This window comes from Sorex fumeus, unplaced genomic scaffold (assembly GCF_029834395.1).
Source record: "Sorex fumeus unplaced genomic scaffold, SorFum_2.1 ptg000008l, whole genome shotgun sequence".
NCBI lineage: Eukaryota > Metazoa > Chordata > Mammalia > Eulipotyphla > Soricidae > Sorex > Sorex fumeus.
The window spans coordinates 15,991,040-16,012,904 of NW_026606065.1; the positions used below are offsets into that span (position 1 = coordinate 15,991,040).

Genomic DNA, 21,865 nt, shown 5'->3' on the forward strand with positions numbered 1-21,865 from the left:
AAACAAGATGAGAACGCCATTCAGGTCTCCCAAAGAAGAATAGAAAGAGCTATGCTTGGAATATCACGTTTCACTCAAATGAGAGAACGAATCCGGAGTTCTGACATCCGTCGACGATCAAGGATCAGGGACGCTGTCTCATTTGCCAAGGTGTCGAAAATCAGATGGGCTGGTCACGTAATGAGATTTAAAGACGACCGTTGGACTAGAGCTGTTACTGATTGGATTCCACGGGATGTCAAGAGACCGCGTGGCCGCCCACCTACCAGATGGTCAGACTTCTTTGTCAAGATCATGAACGATCGGTTTGAGGCCCTCCATGTTCCCGGAGCGAAGAGATGCCATTGGGCTACACTAGCACGCGACAGGGACAAATGGAGACGTTACTGGCGCCCGCTCGAGCAAATCGACGACTAACGGGAAGTTAAGTGATTAAGTGATAGTACTTACTTGATTAAGCCACAGATGCACATGATTTCTCATAATTCTGTGGATTACCTAGTGGCTCATCTGTTCTCTGGAAAGATCAGCTCCATCTGGTCATATTTCTGAGTCTTTGTAGAGATGTCAAGACACAGCTGGAATGGTTACTTTTACTAGGTCCTCACTCCTGTGTCCTTTAAACTTCTGGGAAGCTACTCCTAATTAAAACATTTCACTATCTTATCAGTAAAGAAATCATATATTTGATAGAAAATATGGGACAACATTTTGCATCTCCTTCATTTATACATATATTTTCCTGACTCTTGAATATACTAGTACAAACTCAACTGCATGCATATTACATTTATTCTAACAAATGAAATAAGATAAAATTAGCAACCTGCAGTTTAGAATCCCAGACATAAAGAACTCTGGGAGTCCCTATTGCTCTTTTGGAACCTTGAGACACCATGCTGTAAAGAAATCCAATCTATCCTATCAGAGATTGAAGACATTGAAGAGAAGATCTGAGGTGCCCAGCTATTGTGGATAAAGTCAGCTCAGATGCTACAAATAAAAAAAGAATCATCTTAGGGTAGCTGTTTTGCTTCTTCAGTAGAACAAAGGATAGAGCTTATAAATGTATAAGCATTTAGTTCTATCAAGCAAGACTTGAGCTTAAACCACTGGATTAATTTGTTATTCCTAACTAAATGTTTCCTAATTCATCATCGTTTTATATTTTATATATAATGATGTGTTTATATATGCATATATTTACCCCCTATGGTATATATCAGTAAAACTTTAAAATATATTAATATTTAACATATAGTATTTTTACCAATAAAATAAAATCTTTGGAATTGGAAATCTTTAATACTATTATATGGTACTTTCTTAAAAGCTCTTTATACTCATAGTAGAAAGCTGAAGAGAAACATAAGGAAGAAAATGGAAAACCATGCATAGCATTCAAGAGGTAAGTCTACAGACATTTGATCATGCTTTCAAATAGCCTATTCATATGTATATGTTTTAAAATCAACCATTATTTCATATGATAAAAAATCTGTTATCCTTTGTTTCACTCAACATTACTATATTATGATCATTTATCTAAGACTTTTAATATCCAAAACCATGATTTTGTATTTTACACTACTTCTCTAAATGATTTAGAGACGACCACTGGACTAGAGCTGTTACCGACTGAATTCCACAGGACGTCAAAAGAACGCCTAGCCGCCCACCTACGAGATGGTCGGACTTCTCTGTCAATATACTGAACGAATGGTTTGAGGCTCTTTGTGTAAATCGTTGAGCAACGGATGACAAGTGATAGAAGTCATACTACTTATCATATAAAATTACCATAAAATAGTTAATATTTTTCTAACAGTTAAGCCCTTAAAATTTTCAAAGGATAAAAAATACTGAAATTGTCGAAAAATACTGAATAAAGATTTTTTTCTGAAAATATTTATTATATTCTAGGATGCAGAATTAACTACTTCATTTTTTTTTAAATATGGAACGCTTCACGAAGTTGCGTGTCATCCTTCCACAGGGGTCATGCTAATCTTCTCTGTATCGTTCCAATTTTAGTATCTGTGCTGCCGAAGCGAGCTCAGAATTAACTACTTTAAAACATTTGGCACTTATTGCCAACTTTCTTTTCATTCATTTCTTACCAACAGTAGAGTAGGAAAAGATACATATGGTTTTATTCTTATTAACACTAATATATTATTATTATTTTTATTATTATTATTATTTGCTTTTTGGGTCACACCTGGCGATGCACAGTGGTTACTCCTGGCTCTGCACTCAGGAGTTACTCCTGGCGGTGCTCAGGGGACCATATGGGATGCCTGGAATCGAACCTGGGTTGGCTGCATACAAGACAAATGCCCTACTCACTGTGCTATCTCTCCAGCCCAACACTAATATATTCTTAAACAATTCTGGTTTAATGATTCAAAACTGATATCATAAAAATATCTTAATTGTTGTTTGACTTATATTTCATTACCAGTAATACTCAATACCTTAATATATTTGGTGGTTATTAGTGACTTAATTTTTGATCTATTTTCTATTAATTTACTTATTTTTTTTTCATTAGGGCATTCTGGCTTTTTTCCTAACCAAATTATTAATGCAAAATATTATTTTCTAAGTATAGTGAAAAGCAGTTCATTTATAATTGCTTACAAACTAACAACATAAATCTACTCTTGAAATAAATTTTATAAATATTTACCAATTTGGAAATTTGGATTTGAAACTTCTGGGTAATAATATACTTTTTATATGTAGTAACTTCCATTTTCAAATTTTTCCACCAAAATTTATAGAAGATGTCTTTTGTATTTTCTCCCATATGTTATGACAATTAAATATGTTAACAAAAATGTCACTATTTTTCTAATATGTTAGATATTTACACATATTTATATGTTTTATGTTCACATTTATTTATATGTACATTTAACCCATCCATACAATTTTTCTTGGCATCAGGATTTTTTTGTTTAGATCACATGTTCTTCTCTCAGGAAGGGAGCATAACATGTTGCTCGCCATAACCAGGCCGATGGATAATGTGCCAGGCTGTTTCACTCAGGGCGCCCCAGAGGGTGGTGGCTGAGGTCGTTCCAGGCCCCAGGAGACCCAGCCGCAGCAGCCAGAAACCTTCAGAACTCAACTGCCACCCCGCTAACTGCCGCTCTCCACAAGCTCAGCCGAGCCTCACCCACAAAGTGAACTTATTCCTGAATCCTGTGGCCACATTCACTGTCATGTGACACTTCATAGGACACATCCTACCCATACTCCAAGAGTACAGCACCACATTTGATGGGATTTAAATAGAAGGAAACCAACCTTACAGGGAAATATTATTTTGGTTCTACTTTGGAGCTGGGATAGAAATACCCGAAATATGGTGGTGGGAATTTGTGATGATGATGGGATTGGTGCTTGAATATTAAATGTAATCAAATATTGTGAACTACTTTATAAAATAAAAAAAATGTAAAAAAGATTTTTTGGTTTTTGTTTTTTTGCCATACTAGGTGGTTCTCTGAATTTACTTCTGGCACTATCTTCAGGGATTATTCCTAGAGGATTCAATGTGTACCATGGTAGCCACATATAAGGCAAGTACCTCACTGACTCTTTTATCTCTGTAGCTGCATTAAGATTTGACAGTACAAATCTAACTTGATTCGCGGTTTTTCTAAATAGTCCTCAAATGTTACGGGTTGAATAGTTTATTACATATGTATGTTCTTGTGATGCTTCCCTTATGAATACTGAGCTCTCATTCTTTTCTAGAGTCTAGAGAACTTTTTTTTATATTAAATCACATCTAAATGTAAATTCTTGATTAAATACTGACAAATTTAACTTAGAGCTTTATAAATCACTTAATAAAGAGTTCTAATTTTTAAAATCATTTTTTAACCAGTGTATAAAAGAGTCATTGGAATGAAAATATAACTTAGGAAAATTAACAAGTTTAAATATTAGAATTATCTTCTAAGAAAATGACATTAAATTTGTGCTTTATCAACAAATTATTTGATTTTTCTCAAATATTTACTGAGAAAATCTCTTATTAGTGTCATCTATAACACTAACAACTGAGAAATTCTGCTATGGTGTCTACTGTAAATAAACTCTATCTGATTTTCTCAGTTCTAAGAAGTAAATTCCTTTGACTGGATTTCTAAAGATTGCTTTATGAGTGCTACACCTTGGGTTGAACAGACAGCACATTACTTCTCACTCAATGCAAAGAAAGACATGCAATATGCATTTTCATATGCAAATCTTCTTTCTGTATGAAAATTGAAATGTTCAAGCACTTTGTTATATTTTACATTAATGTGTAATATTAAAATTTTTGACCTGGAGCAATAGCACAGAGGGTACGGCGTTCGCCTTGCACAGGGCTGATCCGGGTTCTATTCCTCTGTCCCTCTCGGAGAGCCTGGCAAGCTACCTAGAGTATCCCTCTTGCACGGCAGAGCCTGGCAAGCTCCTCGTGGCGTATTTGATATGCCAAAAACAGGAACAAGTCTCACAAGGGAGACCATACTGGTGTCTGCTCAAGCAAATCGATGAACAAAGGGAGGACAGTGCTACAGTGCTAAGTGATTAAAATTTTAATTTTATGGTATTATGAGTAGTCAAGCACCAAGTACCACCCAGAGGTATTCAGGGCTACACCTGAGTCTGTGTTCAAGGACTGACCCCTCATGGTGCATGGGGAACCAAATGCAATGTCAGAAACCAAACCAGGATGACTGGAAGCAAGGGAAGTAACTTACTTCTTGTGCTACTGCTCTGACCTAACTCTCATTTTTATTACATTTGACTTTTCACCTTTAAAGTGAAAATAAAAAGAAGCATCGGTCCTATATGAATGTACACACTGATTACAAGTATTTACTGTACAATAATCTTGGAACCACTAAACAACAACTATAATTATCCATGGACTATTACTGAGAATCACTGTCACTGTCACGGTCCTCCCGTTGTTCATTGATTTGCTCGAGCGGGCCCAGTAACGTCTCCATTGTGACACTTGTTACTGTGTTTGGCATATCGAATACGCCACGGGTAGCTTGCCAGGCTTTGCCATGTGGGCGAGATACTCTCGGTAGCTTGCCAGGCTCTCTGAGAGGAGTGGAGGAATCGAACTCGGGTCGTCCATGTTGCCCGCTTGCAAGGCAAACGCCCTACCCGCTGTGCTATTGCTCCAGCCCATTACTGACAATATTATAAAATAATCCGTAAATCATACTAATTTGAGGTTAGGATCTAGTTCAAAAAGGGAGAGCTTATGCTTTACTTTAGGGAGGCCAGGGTTGGGCACAGGCAACCCTCGGAAGGAGTCCTGAGCAAAAATCTTTGAATTGCACATAAGCATCACTGGACATGGTTCAAAAATAAACAAATGATCATATTAATTAGACTGATATTGTTTTCTTCAAACAAATGTAAATTCTTTACACTAAATACCTTAATTATCTTGAACACAAGTCGACCAAAATTCCATTATTTTTAGATCAAGAATATTTATCATTTTTCTGGAGTAGTCAACCAACTATGCTTATTAAGTTCAAGTGAAATTAATGTTTTAACATTCACAAATGTTCATAAATTTCTGTTAAAAAACCTGAAACTAGACAATGGCAAAATTCAGGTAAAAGAATTTTGTCGCTCAAATGTCAAAATGCATTAAACGTTTCAGAAGTCCCAACTAAATGGTGACAGTGAAGTTGATAAATTCTAAGGATATTTATTATTATTATTTTTACTTAAATAAAAGAATATAAATAATATGTTTGCATGTTTTTATTCACAAGCAGTGTATAAAATATTATATATACACATTGTATATATTATATATGTATACAGTGTATGTACAATATATACAGTATGTATATATACAGTATATATATGTATGTATATCTATATATATAGTGACTTCTCTAATAGTTCCAGAACTTCTTCCAGAGAAACTCAGTGAACTGGTCAGGTGAGTCAAAGTCAAAGCTTGGACCCAAGTATGCAGTGAAGCTGAGACCCTAAGCTTTCACAAGACCATAAGGCCACACTGACAGTGCTCAGGGGTCTCGAGGGCCACTTTCAGAGATGCTCAGGAGGCCAAATGCTGTCACAGATAGAACTTAAATGTATACTATCTCCTGGCCCTTTTGTTATTATTATGGCCTCAAATACTGCACGTGTTCCAGTTTCACTAAATGTCAACATAGCTGTTCGGTAGGTAGTATATGTAAAACTACATACCTTGCTGAAGGCTTTTCCAACTTAACTCATTTGCAAGCACATTCTCTCCACCCCTGAAAAATCCCCTTTCTCATACTTTCTCTTATGTAGCTTTTCAGCAAATACTTTAAGGAAAGGGCACAATCTCAGGAGACCAAGTGCTCTTCTTCTGGGAGTTCTGCCATTGTGAGTCCTTGAATGCTGTGCTTAACCTTTTATCAACTAGCACGGCAGAGAAACATAAGAATGCCACATAGTTTATGCTAAAGAGCAAATATAATTTTCCCAATACAAACATTTTTTTATTATTCAAAAATAGTTTTGAGCATATGGGCCATCAATTCAGTGATGGTACTTACAATGGTAAAATTATTAAAATTATTTATTCTAAAATCGTATTCACAAATAAATTCCTTTGAAATATACTGAAGGAAATAACATAAATCAGGACAAATGAGAAAACTGATCATTAACAGAATGACAAATATCACTTAGTATATTTTGTTCAATTTTAAAATAATCTTTTTAGTCTATGAATGGAATTTTTATGTTCAAAATCTTGATGACGGGGTTATTTTCTTACTGATGCTCATGCTTTTAGTAAAAAATAAATTGTATAAAAATTGCCATGCTGCAGATGTTTTTATTAGGCTACTTGTAATACACAGATAACATAACTCTAAGGATTATAATCCGTAGTATACTGGGATAGTTGAATCATCTTTCAATTTTACATTTCAACAATGAAGTTTCTACAGAAAAGTGAAACAGTCGAAATACATCTTTAAGGTCTGTATATTTAACCAATGTTGAAATCAAGGCAATGTGCTTATTGATAGCAGTGAAATTTCTGGCATATTACAATTATTTTTATTCAAAGCCATTAATGGCTTCCAAAGAAAAGAGGCACGATTTCCAGTAGGCAATTCTGAATCCTATAATTTTAAGGGACCATGTTTCTTTTATAATAACTTTGAATTCATCCAATGCATTTTCTTCAATGGACAGAGCACATGAAGATATTAAAAGTAGATCTCTGGAAACAAGGCAAAATAAGAGGTACAAAATTAGTCACATGGGTTTTAATAATTTAAACCTATTACTCAATTCCTAAAGTGATTCACAAAAATTTTAAATTGTTTTAAATATAAAAATATTTGCCCACTCGAGCAAATCGATGTACAATGGGAGGACAGTGCAGTGCTACGTAAAAATATTATTTGTATTATATAAAATGCTAGTTATTGTGAATTTTTTTATAAATCATATATTCTTAGAAGGAAAAATATAACTACAAAATGAGGAACTACTTGAAATGATTTTCGAAAATAGAACTGAAAGGAAAATAGTAGTTACAGTTTTTATGGAAATTACATAATGAACCAAAGCCATAACTTCTTTTTTATGTATGTCATCCAAATAATTCCCTAAAGTCAAGTGTCCTACCCATTTATGAAACTTTAGGAGAAAATTAATTGCAATTTTAAAATATGTAAGTTGCTTTTATTCTTATCATTTTATTTTTGTTATTTCATATTTCTGGTTGAAATTCAGAGATTAATATGATAAAACTTTATTATCTATTTAACAAGCAATATTATATCTAAAATAGAAATATAAAAGACATTTTCATGCTACAAATACTATCAATTTTTAATTCTCAGATGTGAATTTGTTTTCTTTTCTTTTCCTCTATAAATGAATAACTTTGGAATAGTTATTCTATAGTCAACTTATAGTCAATAAAACCACAGTCAATAAAACCACTCTTATTTTCAAGAGTCCCTTATATATTTAATGTATACATATACATTTTAATAGATTAAAATGCTACTGTTAATAACTATGGCATATGCTTTATGTAATGGGTGGATTTTATATTTTAACATTATTTTAAAAATACGCATTTGCCACTTCTGTATACAAAGATATTAGAATAAAATCTTTAGAAATTTAGTCATGTAGATTGACTATTCTTGACTTTTACCCTATATAGCACAATTTTACTTTATTAATTTTTAAATCATCTAGGGAAAATTACAATCCTAGAATATGTCCTATGAAAATAGTTTTTAAATTTTTATTAAAAAGTTAAATTTTACTTGTCTTAAGTTGTTATTTTGTTGTTGTTCTTCCTCTTGTTCTTATTGGCTTGATTTGGTTTTGGGGTCACACCCAATAGTGTTCAAGGTTCACTCCTGGCAGTTCTCATGGAACCATTTAAGTATTAAGGTTGAACCAGGGTCTGTCACATGCTGCAAACAATGCTCTTTGCCTGTTGTCCTCTTCATTTCATTTTGTTTTTCTGCCACCCCACTTGACTATTCTTGAGGAGTGCCAATGATTTCACCTAGATTTACTCGGTTACTGTCATATTTTTAATCACATAAAATAAATTATTATTCTGAATATTAAGACTTTATACAATTATTTCCCATTTCCCTCCTCAAAATTATTATGTGCAAATGAAAGGAACTATTCGAAACTCCATAGATTTCTCTTTTGTACACCTAAACTATAATCCCAAAGCTTACTTTCTTTCTTTTCTTTACATACAGTGGTTCTAGGGATCAAACTAGGGACTCAAATGTATGAGGAATGTGTTCTATCACCTAGTCATATCCCACACTGCAAATTGAACTAATTCTTCCTCTAGCAAATCCCACTGCGCTTACATAGGAGAGTAATAATAATTTTTAAAAAGTCCGCTTGTTTTTTCAACAGGGTATCAAGCTACCGAGAGTATCTCGCCCGCACGGCAGAGCCTGGCAAGCTCCCCGTGACGTATTCGATATGCCAGACACAGTAACAACAAAGTCTCCAATGGAGACGTTACTGGGCCCGCTCGAGCAAATCGACGAACAACGGGAGGGCCTTTACCTTTTACCTTTTATTGTGAATTTAATTACATGTTAAATTCTAAATCCATTATTTTTGAACCATGCTTGATTCAACATGAGCCAGCTTACAAATTCCCAACATGCCAATTTCATTAGGGCCTTTACTTTCCTTCTGATACCAAATTTAAAAGTTTATTATTTTATGACTTTTTAAATATCCAAACAGATTACATGATTTCATCACTACTTTTCAAATACATTTCGGCGCTGGATTTTAGTGCAGAGCACCATAACTCGGTCTCTCAAAGGTATTGATTCCTATCCCTTTTCCCATATAGTTAAAATCTACTGACTTAAATGTCATTCAACCTCTCTTTCATGGTGAACCTTGCCTGCCTCTCCTGCCCTTCATCAAATTCCTTCAAAAACTCCCCACTTGCTTTCAAACTAAAACTGTAGTTGCCTTGCCTGAATAAAAAACTCTCTGATTAGTACTATCGAAATCCTGAGGAGCCCACATCTTTTATAATCCAATCTCAATTACAGTTCATACATTCCTTTATGTAACTCTGTCCAAACTGCTTCCTTTACCCATATGATAACCCTGACAATATCTGAAAAATCTACCTCAAATCCTAATGAACATCCCTATACTGATCGGTTACTTTTTGAATATCTGAAATGTCTCCTTCTTTCAGTAATAAAAAACTCATTATGAGATAATATTTTATCTTTTATATTATGACTCTTGTTCATATATTAGGAACATAATATACAAGATAAACATATGTTTGCCATAGCAAGTTTATAAAATACTATACCTAGACATATTTCTTAGATATAGATGTTTTTGATTTTGCTATCTAATATGATTGAACTCAGTTTACACTAAGTATGATCCAGTAATAATATATTGCCTAATAATTATATATTTGTGAACAACTGCATACATATTTTATATAAATTGCATTTTTTACAAAATGGTGTTAGACTGAGAACAAAAATGTTCATGAAAATTATTCGACTTACATACATATCAAACACATATATGCAATTGTTATATTATATAGCAAGAATTACAGAATGTATCAATTAAGTATATATTAGAATAGCACAAATTAAATGCACTTTTTCCAAAAGAGAACACATGGCAATACTAAATACTATTTCTTGACAAGAGCCTAAAATCAAGTATATAAAAGTATATAAAATATATCTTGCTATACTACTGAAGTGGGCTGGAGCGGCAGCACAGATAGTAAGGCGTTTGCCTTGCACATGACCGACCCGGGTTCAATTCCTCTATCCCTCTCAGAGAGCCCGGCTAGCTACCAAGAGTATCCTGCCCGCGTAGCAGAGCCTGGCAAGCTACCTGTGGCCTATTCAATATGCCAAAAATAGTAGCAACAAGTTCTCACAATGGAGAGTTTACTGGTGCCCACTCAAACGGATGAACAATGGGAGGACAGTGCTATAGTGCTACAATACTACCTACTACTGAAGTATTTTGCTAGAGATGAGACTTTTTCTGTTTTGATTATCTTATACAAGTTTCAACTTGATCTTTTATGTTTTATTTTGTTTTGGGGTGCACATCCAGCAATCTCCGGGGTTACTCATGGCTCTCTAGTCAGTAACTATTCCTGTTGGTACTTGGTGAGTGATATGGGATACCAGAAATCAAACCTGGGTTGGCCACTGCAAGGCAAATACCAAGCCCACTGTAGTATTGCCCCAGCCCCTCAACTGAACTTTAATTGCATTTAATTATTAACTATATTTTACATATGTTCATAAATTAATATATTTGAGTAAGACGTAAAGAAAGGATATCAAAAGAAAGTGACTGCATATCTAAAAAGAACAACTCACAATGCAATTTCTGGTGCTATATAATAATTAAGATTATACCGATTCCTTATTTAAAAATAAATTAGAAAATTAACTGCTTTAACTGGAATCTATGCATAAAGCTCATTTTAATCTTTCATTTTATTTATTTTTATTGACTCACCATGAGATAGAGCATTATAAAATTGTTCAGGATTGCATTTCAGTTCATATTAATGTCTAACTGAGAGAATTCTAACATTACCAATATACTAAAACTAGGATACACTTAAATAGATTCATTTGCAAAGGTAAAAGTGAAGTATAAAAACACATGTACATACTATATGTGATATATCAAAATTATATTTCAGCAAATATTTAAAATATTTTAAAGCTGTGTTCTTAGTACTAATTAACCAATATACTCAAAATTAAGATTCTATACAATATCACATTTGTGATTACTGCAACCGTGCACTGAAAATAAGCTTATTGAATTTTAGTTAAATTCAACCATGACTCTCTCCAAAGAAAGCGTTAGCTTTCTTGTTCCCAATTTATAGTAATGAAGTTGAAAACTGATTTTAACAAGTGTTACTCACTTTTTTGTATATAAATTTCAGCTGACATTCTACAGTTTAGATTTCTCAAATCTTCTTTTCCTATTTTAGCAAAACCCCTACTTAAACCATAGAAAGCAAGAATTAATAGTAGTTAATCCTTCCTAGTGTTTGTGCATGGGGGATCAGTGTAAAAGATGGTTACTGCTGTGTTAACTTTCATTACTCCAGCTGTGAACCAGATGTTCAAAACAAGTAAATTGCCTTGAAATGTTTGTCTAAATTCTTCTTCTTAATCTGCTAAATTATGCAAATGCAAGAATATTTTAATCATGTACCTAAATTCCTGCTGCAAAATTAGCATAAGAATTCTAGACTAATTCAAATAAAATTCATCTTGAAATGGAGTATAAAAACAATTGATATTAGGGTTTATAATATAAATTGCATTTTGGCCTGAAGAAAAGCATACTACCTATAAAAACTGAATTAAAAACACAATAAAATTTTATATGGGGATAACATTTTCCTAGCAATTATAAATGTGGGGGCCAGGGCAGAGAGCATATGGGTCAGGCACTGTTGGTCTTTGGTACCACATGATTCACCAAGTACTGCCCCATGTATGCCCCTAGTGATCCCTAACACCACAGGGCCTGAGATGCATAGCATCCTCTTGCCCTAGCACTGAACTAGGGCTGTTCGGTGTAGTATCACCAGGAGTACCCTCCAACCACTGCCTGGGAGGCAGAAATGAAGGAGAGGGATGGAGGAGGAGAAGGAGAAGGAGGAGGAGGAGGAGGAGGAGGAGGAGGAGGAGGAGGAGGAGGAGGAGGAGGAGGAGGAGGACAAGTAGAAAATCAAAGAAATATTAAAAAATTAGAATAAAAAATAAAGCTTGAGTCTTCAAATGGAATATTTACCTCTTAATTTTTTCAGCTATCTTTCCCTCATTTTATTCTATGACTGACATTGACCTAAATAAAGTCTCTAATTCCCCTTCTTAGAAAAAATGAAATAGCTGTTCTCTTTATGAAGAAAACTAATTTTGTTTTGATTACTTCCTCTCAAGAAACCATTACATACCCCCAAACATTGAATCACTATCATCTAAAAAGAAAGATTGGCATCAGCTTAATTTTCTGTATTTGAGTTTTATCACAGTTGAGAAAATTCACAAAGCATGTTTTACTTAAAAAGTTTTGAGATATAATCTTTTTTTCTAACAAACTGCCTTCATCTTCAGTGCCAAAAGAAACTAAATGGGATAATTTGTAAAGATTATCATAATTATTTTAGAGGCAAATTTAAATTAAATATTCAGAGTAAAGGAATAAACTTTTCACCTGTTTTCTTTGTAAGTATTCTGTATTTCTTATTAATACAGAAGCTTAATCAAACTATAAGCTATTTGTCTCATTTAAGTGGCATTTTCCCAGCTTAAGATCATTAACTTATATCAAAAAATCACTGTAATTAGAATTTTACTTTGATCTTCTTTGATAGCAATTATAGAAAAGATTAAAGCACCTATTCATGTTAATGTTGTGCTAAGTGAAGTTCATGGTAATTAAACCTACATTATTTAACATCTGTACTCGGATAACCAAAGAAATTTGTATGTTTATGAAAAATTATTTTCAATTAACTATACTTATATCTAGACAAATATTTACAATAATTTCAAATCAAAATTTATGCTTATGAGTAACAATAACTCAATAACAATGCATAGAAGATCAAACTCAATCCTATTTTAATCACTTGGATATTCCCTACAAGATAAGCAACTGGAGAGTTATTTGAATAATGGACTTGGTTAAAGAAAGTTCAACAATAAGACTCAGTCTGACAAAGGCTAGGAATTGAAGTGAGCATAACAGATTAAAGACTACCAAATATATGAGGTATATGTAAGAATACATCCTTTCAAGTGTTCAAAGTAAAATTCTATTTTTAAAACATCTGATAGTTACAAAGGACAGAATGAAGGATCTTTGAATTAATAAAAATATTTTATAGTATTTGATTTTACAGAATGCTTTATCTGTGCCTTATTTAATTCTTTGCAAAATAAAAGGTATAGGAGAAGGATTCAGATTCAGCCCTGTACTTTTCTCAGCAACTTACTGAACTTCTATATCTCCAATTTCTCATCTAAAATTTAGGAATAGTAATAATAGAAACATTATAGAGTTTCTGTGAAGATTATGCAAGAATATCTATATTTGTTCCTACACACAACAAGATGTTCTCTAATATTTGATCATAAATATAGAAGCAAGCAAATCTAAAATAAATAAAAGGCATATATGTTGCTGGTCCTTTTGGATTCTCTTCAAAATAATCACTGTAATTAGTAACTATCTATTAATGGTAACTAAAGTAGAGATTCCCTTGGGCCTGAGAAATAGTGCAGGAAGAAAAAGTACAGAGGGAAGGGTGCTTGCCTTGCACACTGCTGACCCAAGGTCTATTCTAGGCATCTCATATACTGTTCCCTGAGCTTTTCCAGGATGTGATTTCGGAGCAAAGCCAGGAATAAGGCCTGAGCACTATCAGGTGTGGTCCCAAAGCCAAAAATAAATAAATAAATAAATAAATAAATAAGTAGCCATTTCCAAATGATATGAGATTAACAAGATGTTTACATTAAGAATTAAAGTGTGCAATAAAATGGCACAAAGCTGAACTTTATTTTACAGACTTAGCAAAGGTGGTGTACATATCTGAAATATTCTTCCCAAGGTTCCCAAGTTAGAGGAAGAACTGGAAATTAAACTACGCTCTCTCCATGTAAAATCCCAAACAAGTATTTCTTGCCTTACTGGGATGGGGGAAGCAATAAAACTAAGAGGAAAGAATGCTTTCCGAATGACAGAGCAGATTCTTACCTAAAAATTTCAGGTCCAAAAATTCATTTGATAATTTGTGTTTGTTATCATAGGGTAGGACCATCCATACCACTGAGCTAAATCAACATTCAATCTAATGTATAAGTTTACGATCACGACCATCCTGTTGTTCGTCAATAGCCTCAAGCAGGACCCAGTAATGTCTCCTTCGTCCTAGCCCTGAGATTTTTTAAAAAGTGCCATATTCAAGACTCTTTCAGTGTTAGGAGAATGAGACCCATCATTGTTACTGGTATTTGGTATATTGGGTACACCACGGGGAGTTTGCCAGACTCTGCCGTGTGGGAAGGTTACATTCGGTAGTCTGCCAGTTTGTCCAAAGTAGGAATGAGATAATAAGATATCACAAAAAAATGTCGCTCGGCCGCATTTGTGGCCACGTGCTTCTGGGAGCTGGGTTTTATAAGTTAATCTTGGCAATAACACCAACATTGTTGAATATTACTGTTCATTTTCAAAACAGCTTTCTTGTATCTTAATTTAACTTTCCCTTCAATCCTGAGATTCAGTTTTATGATTTATATTTATAATCAAAAAAGACAAAATATATAAATTATTAATTTATATCTATGATTATATATAATATATATGATTATAAATATAAATCAGACAAACTGAAGTTTTCTCTCTGAGAGGATGTGACATTCCTGGTTACTCAGATGGTAATGACAAATTTCTTCCAGAACACAGTGATGCAGTCTTCTATTTCAAGTTTTCTTGCAAATACAAAGAACTGTACATAGAATTAAAAATCTAATGTCACATTGCTAATTCTCTTGTTTGTAGTGGCCAAATAAAACTTCTATAAAATTGAAAGTGCAAATGTAAAATCTTTGAAAAATATAATATGGATTTATATTTTATTGATATTTTCTTACATTAAGCCTTAGAACAAATGTTAAATGTAGCAAGCAGGATATTTTTCAGGGAGCTCGGTCTGATAAAAGGAAAAAAAGGGACTCAGACAGCCAAGATGTAAAGTACAGTTTGCTTCATTTTGACATGCACATCAATCTTAAAAAATCAGAATATAGATTTAAAATTCTTTACCCCCCAAAAAATGCGAATCCAATATTCATACTACTAGAAAAAAAAAGGAGTATATCAAAAGAACGTAAACGGTTAGGGAAAAGTACTCAGAAAATAAAGTTGCTCAGAAGGTCAAAATACAGTGGACACTTTCTGATTAGAGTGAATCCAGAACTTCAAGTGAAAAATATTCAAGGCAATAACCCTCTATCAAAACAAACTGTGTCACTGACTAGTAATTTTAAAAGGAAAACATAATAATGGTGTAAAGAGAATGATTCATTGTTGAAATGAGGAGTAAAGGACAATGGATAAAATAGCCTAATTTATACTTTCCTTCATCATGTATTTAATGGAAATAAAAAATTAGAAATACAGTTCATGTATGTTGACTAAATGATCCAGAAAACATTTTAGTTTGGGGGAGGTCGATAAAATAAATTGACTACTTTTCATTATGATCCAAAATTTCATTGTTCTTTTAAAGAAATCTAATTCACTAAGGGGGTTAAAGACAATCAATTAATGAGAGTTAACATTTATTGGCAATTTGCAATTATACTATTATAATCCAGAATTTATACTACTTTAAAGTTGTGTGAATTTAACCTTTCAGTTGTTACACTAAAATCCTCCCTTATTCACAAATGAGTTAAAGATTATATAATATTCTCAGGATCATCAAGTTTTAGGAACGGAAAATGGGTTTTAGAATCCAGGAAGTCAAAATCTGCATCACTACGATACTGTCTTTTTATTTTACCCCAAAATTACCTTCTAAAAAGAAGTACATAGAATTTTAAATTTAATGTATAGCTATAAAATGTGTGGAATGATAGTACAACGGATGTTGTATGTTGCTTTGCATGTGGCCAAACTTGATTTGACCCACCAAACCCCATATGACGCCCTGAGCTTGCCTAAAAAACAGGTAGTCAGCCCAGAAATGTTAAAGTCCAGAAATGTTCGGGTTTGTCTGTGTGTTCCCTGGGGCTATTTCCAGCTCAGCACTTGGGGAAACCACACAGTGCCAGAACTCAACTCAGGTCTCCCACATAAGAGGTCTGTGTTCAGGTCCCTTGAGTTATCTCTCTGGCCCAAAACTAATTGATTTTGAAATTTAAATTTATTCTCAACTTTTAGAAACTGTTCAGAATAATTTTTACTCTTAAAATACTAAAGTGCACCTTAAATTTCTCATATTGAGGATGATCCAAAGAATAGCTGGGAATGTATTTATGAAAAAGATCGGAAGTGAATTTTCAAATTAAAATTTAAAGCCTCAATCAAAGATTACTACTTAGAGAATTCCTAGTATCTTCTCTTACTTAATTCTCATGAAACTGAAATTTTACAAATATTTATTCGATGCAATTTAACAGGAAACACAGTCTCAAAATCTGATGTTTACCTTTTTTTAATTACACTTTTACATACTGCCCATAATCATTTGAAGCCAGAAGAAGTTCATGTGTAAGTGAATAAACATATAAATATGTGTGCCCAACATAGTAGATATAAACATATGGAAAGCAAATTGGCAATTGATTTCATCACTGAAATTTCTTTAGCATCGGATATGTAGCACTGTGGCACTGCAGCACCATCCTCCCATTGTTCATCAATTTGCTTGAGCGAGCACCAGTAACTTCTCCATTGTGAGACCTGTTGTTACAGTTTTTGGCGTATCGAATATGCCACGGAGAGCTTGCCACGCTCTGCTGTGCAGACATAAGAAGAATAAAAAACAAGACAAAATGTTGACTTATTTCTCTGTTTTTCAGGGGCCTCTACAATCTGGGAATCCAGAAATGCATCTGTTAGAATTCATGAGAAATGAAAACCAAGGAAATAATGAAAGGTAGAATAAACTCTCTAGTATACTCCGCCTCGGAACTAATGCAAAGCAGAGCAGTATCCTCCCCACAAAGAAACTCACAAAGGCTTGTATTTACCTCACAGCTTCCTACTTTTTCACTCCCGCTTCTCATGGGAGGTAAGAATACTTCTCAATGTGACAAAAGCCCACCTACTCAAAGAGGAGGTTAATTATTGCTACATAATTAACCTCACAAGAAAATTGTTAAGATTAATGAAGCAGTACTTACTAAGTGATTACAAGCTCCCCATGAACAGCCATATAAATATTGGTTTACAAAAACACCTACAAGTATATTGAGAACAGATTCTGTGTACATTATGGTAATACCGAATCTATAGATCAACATGCACAAATCACAGCCTATGTGTCACACGAAAAAAAAAATAATAAGGAACAAAGGAGGAACAGAGCTGGGAATTGAAAAGCAAGAAGAAAAAAAGGAAAAAATACAAAGGGAGAATGAGGAACAGGGAACATGACAAGGGTGTGTGTGTGTGTGTGTGTGTGTCTGTGTGTGTGTGTGTGTCTGTGTGTGTGTTTTACACTTTCAGCAAGAATTGCCATGCCAAAATAAAAGTTCCCCGTTTGGCTGTAGAAAATGATTTCTCAGAAAAATATTAAAGACCTTCTCTTATCTAAGATGAGTAAATCTAGAGATACAGAAAACCCCAAATAATTTCTTCAACAAATATGCAAATGATGGTCTCCATATCTATTTTAGCACTAATTTTAATTAGGTTAAAATACTAACAAAGAGAATTTTTTCAAAGCCCTAAAACGAATTTTAGATGCTACAAGGAAATTCATTTACAACTAATTTAGAGCATATTGTGGAATGCATGGGTGAGTGCTCCCATCCAAAATACAATACGGTCATCACACTTACAAGATCACCAATGCGCCTCATCATCTTTTACCACTCTTAGTCACCACAACTACTTCCCAGTCTTCCCGACGAGACTCTAAATTTGAACAGGATAACTCTGGCTTCAGAGACAACGGCAATCGACAATTTATCCAGTCTCACACAGAAAAAAATCTTAATACTTTACCTCCAGCAGATTAGCAATATTATGGCTACAGAATTGCGTCTCATTTCAAACATACATGGCGAACTCAGCACACCAAGAAGCCCTTGCTCTGGAAGTTAAGCTATCTCCCACAGGTAAAATGGTCTGTATTATCTTATTAGAGCAATGCAATTATATAACTCAAAAGCAAGAAAATTTATACCAGCTTCTGCAATTCACTGGTCACTGTTTAGTACAATTCCATCCAATAACAAGAAAGTCAGGTCCATAATTCCCATGTGTACCCAGAAAGGTAGAAACTAGAATTTTGTAAAGAGCACCTAACGACACCTCAATCATCTCCTCTATTATCAGTGTCATGCACATGAAAAGCACAGAATTGTAATTTTGATTTTTCTACAGTTTGTATTAAAACAGAACTCTTCATTTGTTTAGGGTCCTATATCCTGCATGTGTCTGTGCTTGATATTTTTGTTTGTTTGTTTGTTTGCTTTTTGGGTCACACCCACTGATGCTCAGGGGTTATTTCTGGCTCTGCACTTAGGAATTACTCCTGGCGGTGCTTGGGGGACCATATGGGATGTCGGAGATCAAACCCAGGTCAGCCCCGTGCAAGGCAAACGTCCTATCTGTTCTGCTATCTCTCCGGCCCCTTGATATTTCTTTATACCCTTCCTCTTCCATTCCTGGTGTGATAATCAGTTTTATCTTAACCTAATTCTCAACTTGTCTGCAAGCTTTCAAGCTTCTATACTATATCTCTCAGATATCTTTTTTGCCATCTAAGGAGTATCCCATAAGCACACTGTTACCTCTCTGCAATTTCTCATTCAGTCTGGTGGTCATTTGCTCTCTCTCCTCTCGGACATTAATGTTGTTGCCTTGTCTTTATGAAGCCCGTAGTGTAATGAAAACATATGCTTAGATCAGAGATGAGTTAGGACATCCTTTTCCCTTTATGCCTCACACCTGTCAAATAAGAAACATACATATAACCCATCTCTAGTACTTCTCATAAACACTTTCTTGAGATTCTCTTGGAATGAGATTGTCCTCTCTCTTTGAGGACCTCAAGTTTAGCGCCTCAACTTTCTTTTTTGTCTCTAGTCATCTGGATTCCAAAACTTCTCTTTTATTTAATTAATTACTTTATTTATTTACTGGGGGGGGGAGGGTTCACAGCCGGCAATGCTCAGGAGTTACTCCTGGCTCTGCACTCAGTCAGGAATCACTCCTGGCAGTGCTCAGAGGACCATATGGGATGCTGGGAATCGAACCCGGGTTGGCCGCGTTCGAGGCCTACCCACTGTGCTATCACTACAGCCCCTAAAACTTCTCTTTTAGATCTCACCACTACAGCAATGACCTGTGCTTACTACAGTTATATGTCTTGGTCACATATGTTTTTCCAGGGTGAACATGAACAATATTTCAACGTTCTCTTGGATTTAACTTTAATTTTTGAATATTTTAGAAGCCCTTTTTAAAACATTTTGTGATGTATTATGTTTGGATCATGTTCATGCTAATTCCTTTCTTTGTTGATGTGTTCTTGCCCAAAATATTCAGTTGCAAAATGTCAAATCTCTTCAATTAAATTAGTTATCATGACAATGAAAATTATTTTGAATTATTTTGATTGTCCACACATCCACAATTGAAACAGCTGATTAAAACATAGTAAAAAGTTTGTCAGCATTGACAATTCTAAATAATAGATGCTTGATTTTCATAGATGCTTGAGTTTCAGTTTCAGTTTCCGAAATGTCAAATTTTTTTTTTTTCGGAGGAAGGACATTTTTAAAATTTGTTTTTCTTATATGGCTTCATATAGGTTTGCAAACATTAATAGTTCTGCCAAGGTCTTTTAAGCTGACTCGCCTGGTACCAACATAGGAAAAAAGAAGAAACTAATTAGACAGGGTTCTAGATCTCCTGCCCATATCAACTTAATAGCTCTACTTTTCAAAATCGCCTTATATATTGCCTTTTATTTAGAAAAGAATTTCATTGGTCAGGATCAAATCCTATTAATTCATATTCTGCATTCACGTATTTCTATCACCAGAGTCAGTTCTCTCTATATAATAGATTCTGCTGCCAAACTTCCATCATTCCATTTTTGTGGTTTCTGTGGTCACAGGATGCAGAGACCAGAGGCAAGCACACATAATATTTATGAAGCCTTGGATTCATTTATTTCATATAGCTAATTCAATACCAAAACTTGGTCATCAGAAAACTCCAGAGATATCATTAATCAGACAGAATGCAAACATTTTTAAAGCAGCAGATTTGGCTCTGTGACAATTTAAAGCATTAGGCTCTGCAGACTAAATAGCTGCTCTGTAGCTATTTAATGTGTATCACATTTGAAATTAAGTCTATTGAAACATAAAACAGTCACTCTACTTGGGCAATTGCTCAGGCACCACTTGAAATATTCACCATTTGCCTTCTAAGTTAGAGAAGTGAGGGCGAATCAGAGAGAACTACCCACAGGCCTCCATATCTGTAAAGAGAGCTGATCTTTCTGGGCAGCCAAAATAAACTGAAATTTCTCAGGCTAGAGTGCAGAGAAGGTATTTGAAGGTTTTCCAGAGTTATGTGTACAAATTATGCAAAATAAATGGAACTTAGTCCTCCAAAGGTGCTCTCTTTACATTATCGTTAGTATGCGTAGCTTACTTAATAAGAAACACATTCCAAAGCAGCCAGTATACAACATACATCGGTTATATTGGTTATGCATTACCCATTAAAAAATATAGATATATGTGTATATACATATACACTGTCCTCCCGTTGTTCATCGACTTTCTCGAGCGAGCCCAGTAACATCTCCATCATGAGACTTTGTTGTTACTGTGTTTGGCATATTGAATACGTCACGGGTAGCTTGCCAGGTATACAAACACACATGTATATATGTATATTACTACATATGTGTGTGAGTGTGTGTGTGCATTGCCTAAATATAAAGTTCAAATTAAAGAGAAATTCAGAAAAAAAAGAACTTTTGTTTTGGGTTTTCAGGGGGAGTTCAGTTATCATTTATACTTTCCTTAAGAATTTTCCTTGAAATAAATAGCAATGTATATAAAAACACAGAATAGGACAAGGTGAAAATGATAAAAGTATCTAATTTTCTTTGTAAAACTGTAAGGCCAAATACAGCTCAATTTCCTTTTTAAAAAGAAACAGAGAAAAATGCTGTGCATGTGTATGGGGGTGTATTGTTTTTGTTTTTGCTAACTCTATTTTCTTTCTGTATTTTTTTAATTTAATATAAATTTAGAACTAAATATTAATCTGTCAAGACTTTCTGTTTCATATTAAATCCTTGAGATTATTCATTTTTAATTTTCAACTCACAGAAAAATTTTGAGGTCAAAACTAATTCAAAAATCCTATGATTATCCCAACACTGAAAGAAAATGTATATATGATTAATAAGAATGTATATTTATTACTATATTTTAAAAACAAGCCAAGAAATCAACAACTCAAGAAGTTCATTAAATAAGGCACCTGGAACTAG

At 34.0% G+C, this 21,865-nt stretch overlaps 1 protein-coding gene and 1 non-coding gene across 5 annotated transcripts in view; both read right to left on the reverse strand.

Moving 5' to 3' along the window:
• Positions 1-21,865, reverse strand: part of ADGRB3 (adhesion G protein-coupled receptor B3) — a 799,823-nt gene that overhangs the window by 763,537 nt on the left and 14,421 nt on the right. The gene's annotated exons all lie outside the window — the stretch shown is intronic.
• LOC130019464 (U6 spliceosomal RNA) lies at positions 1,952-2,058 on the reverse strand. Its single transcript, XR_008791792.1, has one exon. It is a non-coding gene; the product is annotated as a U6 spliceosomal RNA (small nuclear RNA).